Genomic DNA, 5485 nt, shown 5'->3' on the forward strand with positions numbered 1-5485 from the left:
TTTAATGCTTGTCTTTATTTTTGAGTTCGTTTTAGCTACTTGTGAAATTGACAATTTGAGATTTGGGGAGCAGCATCCATATTTAGTAGAGTGTACCGTAATTTAAGTGAAAAGCATCTTGCTTTTGGAAGTTACAGGATTAGTGAAATTGGTATCTTAAAAGAGCTAGTGATGATTAGAAATAGGATGCCAGCTTCCTCCCCTCTCCCATTTCCTAAAAATGTGATTTTCCTAACACAGAAACCTTACCTGGGGTGTGGCTATAGCTTCTGGTTGAGTAAGGGACTTTCTCCCCAGTATGTAACAAATCACGTATTTGCATAATGTACACCTGCTTTTTTTTGACTGCTTATTTTTGGAAGAAATTCTAGGTACTCTTCATGATAGTGATGGATGCTACTCCGTGGCAGATCATACGCTTTTGGAGGTACTGCTGCGTAGTTTGGTGGTTTTATGACTGGGCGAGGTGCAGAGGTCTGAACTGTTTGGAGGCCTGGCTGAGGGGGAGGGTGGTACTAGAGGACCTGGCAACCTGAAGGTGAGATCCATGACTGCCGCTTGATCTGGAGAAATAAGGTGGGAGGAGTGGGTGCTGTTCCTGCAGTGCATGAGTGGCTGTTTACTTCCTCTGCTCCCCAGGCGAGAGCACAGAGGAGACTTGGTACCTGCTGGTGTGTTCCTTATGGGGGAGAATCCCTGAGACTGAAAATCCTCTGCCCTAAGTTGAGGAGTTGGGACTTGGACTCCTGGAGGGATTTCTTCACACTGATGGCCAGAGGCTTAAAATCCGAGTCTGTGAGGCTTCTTTCCAAAAAGGTCCTTTTGGATGCCGTCTGTGAAGGGCCTGTGGAATGTTCAGACTCTTAGAGGGTCAGATAGGTTTCCCAGGAATTCAGAGATTTCTTATAGTTGAAACTCCTGTGCAGCTGTCTGCTTGCCTCCCCCACAGAGGTTGCTATAACTTTGCAATGGTTGCTTCTCAGAAGCATCTATCCCTTGGTGTGTAACATTTCTGTAATATTAAATGTCACAGAAAACATGTTAGTATCTGCATCCCATCCATAAGTAACTGAATTAAGAGAGGAGAGCACGTCTTTCCCCAAATAAAGAGGGCCATTTTTTATAAACTTGTATCAACTGTGTGGATGTTCCAGGTAGTGGATGCCTGATTTCTCTGCTATTTTTCAGCTGGCTTCAGAGAAATAAATTTTGATCAAGTCCCAGATGAGGCCCTTTTAATAAGGGACTTTGGTTTCTAAGAATGTTCTTACCTCAGAATCCATTTATCAGAGGCCAGATTGTTTCTCCAGGTCGTATAAAAGGAAAAGTTTCCACAGCAGAATTCCAGAAGCCTGGGTTTCCCATCATGGCTCAAATGCCTTGTTTCTTCAGGGAGCAGAGGCAGAAAGGGGGAAGGAGTCAGGAGCTGGGCATTGGGGTGGAGGAGAGAGGTGTTGGAATTGTTACGTAGTGTCCACTCTTAATTTGACGTGATTTCTGAGGAATAACCTGGTGTTCTCAGTGAAGGAGATTACGTGGTAGAGATTGAGGCTAGAACAAGAACTAATTCAACTCATCAAGCCACTCGGGTTTGAGACTCTGGGAACAGCATCCTGTGCAGTGTGATGAGACGTGCTCTGCGGGCTCGGGATGCTTGTGCCTGTTGGTTTCTTAAGCAGCCTTATAATCGGCTCTTTGCACGAGTTGTACTTTAAATACACTTTTGTTGTTTTTCCTCAGTCCTTCTCTAATTCCAAATGGCTGCTGAGGCCATGCGGGGTCATTGCCCTGTGACACTGCCACTCTGGAATGTCAGCCACCTGACAGGGCCCATGTCGGCCATGGGGCTTCATCTAGTGGAAAAGGGGGCAGGCAGCCCGTTTCCAGCCATTCCTTGCTGTCTGTCCAGTGGGACTTCTCACCAAAGCTCTTTCAGAGAAGTCGGGAGGGGAGACAGATGGGGTGTCACATCCTGGACTTTCTTAAGGACCTTTGTACAGGACAGCAGTCCATGGTGTGTTGCACAGGTGACTATCGTCCAGTCTGCCGTACCTACCTTCCCCAGACTGGGTTTGCCAGGCATCTGGGATGATGAATCTGCCCACCTATCCACCTGGAGGGAGACTGCACAGAGGGCAGGTTCCTTGGCTCCTTGAGCTTAAAGGAGCGGCGGGCCGGGGCCTGGTCACGTGTGTCCTTTTTTGGTGAGGAGCTTTGCTCTATCATGTTTTCCTGACCAATCTTGAACAATGTTGAGATGTTTGACTTACTTTCTCACTTGTGTGAGGCTAACAGGCTTATAAATACATCCAATATCTTAGAGTCTTCCTTTTGCAATTTTTTGTCATGAAAATGAATCGAAATAATGAAGACTATGTACTTAATTATAACCTAATCTCTTCCCCTATTTGTAACCACGCTCTTAACTGTAAAATGTTAAATATACAAATAAAAGCAAACTATTTCACAGCAGTAGACTCTTTGGTTTTCAGTTTGGACGTTGGAGAGAATTTGTTTCCTGTACCTGTTAATAAAAGGTTAAAATCATTGCTGACCTAAACGGGGCAGGGAGGGAGGGAGACCAGAGAAGCTTTACAGGTAGCCCAGAGTTTCTGTAAGTAGCACCAAGATTCTTTGGAATTGGTAGAAGTCTTTCTCACGTGCATTGTACTCTTGAAGCATGTATTCACCAGATTTTTTCTTTTTAACAAACTACTTTATCAAAACAACAAAGGAAAAGACAAGTTACAAACTGAAAAATGATGGTCTATGTAGAATTCCTGCAAATCGCTAAAAGAAAACCCAATAGAAAACTAAGTAAAATACTGACATTTCACAGAAGAGGAAAAAATTGTGGCCAAAAAATTACGTTCAGCCACATTGGCAATCAAGGAATTACAAATCAAGACTGCAAAAAAAGAAAATACGGTTTTGTACCCATTCAGATGGCAAAAGTCTAGAGAAGCCTGACCCATTGCTGGAGAGTTTGTGGGTCTTGTCACAGAGGAGAGTGTAAATGGTGCAGCCACTGGGGATGAACTTGAAAGTTGTTCTCATACTCTATAGCCAGTGGTTCCCCTCCGAGGTAAGTACCCACGAGAAATAACATGGCAGGAAAAAGTATATTCAGATGATGGACTATTGTACAGCAGCCTAGAGGAGTGAACGACAACCACTCAACAATACGGATGGGTCACGGTTATGGTAGTAGACGGAAAATTCGCCCCAAGTGCTTATAGACAGCGTGATCTTTTTTTAAATATATAAACACTTTAGAAATAACATGACAAAACCAAAAGGGAAAAAAAACAGGTGAGAGGAGGCAGAAAAATGGAGTATTCTAGGTTCCTTTGGGTAGTGAGACCAGAGAGAAATGTAAATGACTGGGCATGAGGGGCGGGGGTGATTCCCATTTGCACCTTGAGAGTTGGGGGTAGCAGTCAGACAACTTCATAGTGGCCTCCAGGGGCTTCTAGAACGAATGCCCTGAAGAAAATCCATAGCTTCCCATCAGCCTTCAAGGATATGTTTCCCCAGGAGATTCTCAGCCTTGGAGCTCCTGGAGCCGTGCAGTACTACTTCGGTAGGTACCTGCTACGACTGCACACAACTTCCTCAGCTGTGACCTGAAAACCAAGTAGCCCCGTTAGGAGTGATGAAAAGGACATTATGAGTGTAATTAATGCCACTGAGCTGCACAGTTAAAAGTGGTTAAAATGGTAAATTTTGTTATAACGTAATATACCAAAACCCACTGAATTGTAAACAACTAAAGTGCTCAAGAATTGATACAACTGGACATGAACTGTCTCGTTTTTTAAAGCTTATTTTCTGATTCACAACTGAATGGTTTATAAATAACATAGAACTTGGAGGAATTAGAATTGCCTAGAAAGGGGGCAGGGTGCTCCTTCCACCCAGGGCCAGGAAGAGTGAGTCTTCGAGTTTTTATAGATGGAAAGTGGGCGCAGAGCAGGTCCAAAGGGGCCTTGGTTACACTGGACCGACCTGGAGACTTTGCCAGTGGTCAGAGGTTACTTCTCCAGCACCTGCCTTTGCTAAGGCCCAAGACAGAAGCCAGGAGTACAGAACAAAACTCCATTCCTGTTAGACATGTTGCAGCCTCTGATGGTCTCTGAGCAAGAAACCTGAGACACATGGTCCAGGGACTGATGGAAACGTACCAAGACTTGCCCAGCTGTGTGAGGGGCAAGGTGGCAGCCCAAGGAGGAGGGCTGCTGGCACACACGCACTGATGTCCTGCATTGGGTGGGGGGGGGAAGACCATGGGTTTTGGAGGCTTTGAGGTCTGGCTCAAACCCACTTGTCCTCTAGGAGCCTCTGTCTTCTCGCCTGTTTAAGAAACTAACATCCTGCTAGCAAGAGTGACCTAGGGGTTAAATGTAGTGTTGCACATGTGGAATGAGGGAGTGTGGCTGTGACTCAAGGGCACAGGTTTGGAAGTCAGATGGGGTTGGATTCAGTCCTAGTCCCACGGGATGGGGAAACACTCTTGGGGCCCAGGGCCCACAGGATGTCCCAAAACAAGCTCTAGCTGTGTGCCGCCCTTCTCCCCCACGAGGTGGCAGCAGTGGGCCCAGACCTCGGTTTCCATTTAGGTCATGGCAGGGCCGCCTGCCTACACTTCCCCCTTTGCCAGCCCTGGCTGGGCCTGGGCTGCGGGAGGTCTTGGCCACCCCTAGCTGGGGCCACAATACACAGCCAGGCCCAAGCTGAGAGGGGCCACCAGAGCTAGAGAGACCAGGCTCTGAAGTGCCAGACTGATGGGGAGTTGGAGGGGCCCTCAAGGGCTTCCCTGGGGTTTCGGGTGAGTGGGGTACCACTAATAGTTCCGTGGCCTTGGTCAAGTTACTAATGGCCAGCAGCATGAGCACTCCAGCACGACTCATGGGGTTCCCTGCCTCTCCCAGGGAGCTGTGCCTTCCAGACCTTATATCGCACCTTCCCCAGATGAGGGAAAGGGCTGCCGCAGGCACAGAGCGGTCAGAGTGGGGCTGAGGTCACACTGCTCGTGCTGTCACCCTGCTCCATGCCTCCGTGAGCCTCATCTGGAAAATGGGGGTGATGAGATGCCGCTCCCAGGAGGAGGAGTGTGATTGTCCTTCCTTCTGTCCTTCAGCTTGGCTTCTGTCTTGCTCCCGCCAATGCCTGTGGCTGTCATTCCTCTGTCAGCTGTTTCTGTCTTGAGCCGTTTGTCTGTCTGCCCTGTCTACCAGGTCCCCCGTTCTATGTATGTGTGTGTACTGTGTGTCTCATTCTTGGGACTCTTGCTCTCTGAGCGTCTGTCTGTCTCTGGCCCCCTCACTCTATGTATCTCTGACCGTCTGAGGATCTCTGTCTTTCTGTGTCTCACTCTCCCTCTGAGTCTGAGTCTCTTGGTTGATCTCAGGCTCAACCTCTGCCTCTCTCTCTCTGTCCCTCTCTGTGTCTCGGTGTATGTTGCGTGTATGTGTTTCTCTTCCTC

The sequence above is a fragment of the Rhinolophus sinicus genome, linkage group LG03 (genome assembly GCF_036562045.2).
Source record: "Rhinolophus sinicus isolate RSC01 linkage group LG03, ASM3656204v1, whole genome shotgun sequence".
NCBI lineage: Eukaryota > Metazoa > Chordata > Mammalia > Chiroptera > Rhinolophidae > Rhinolophus > Rhinolophus sinicus.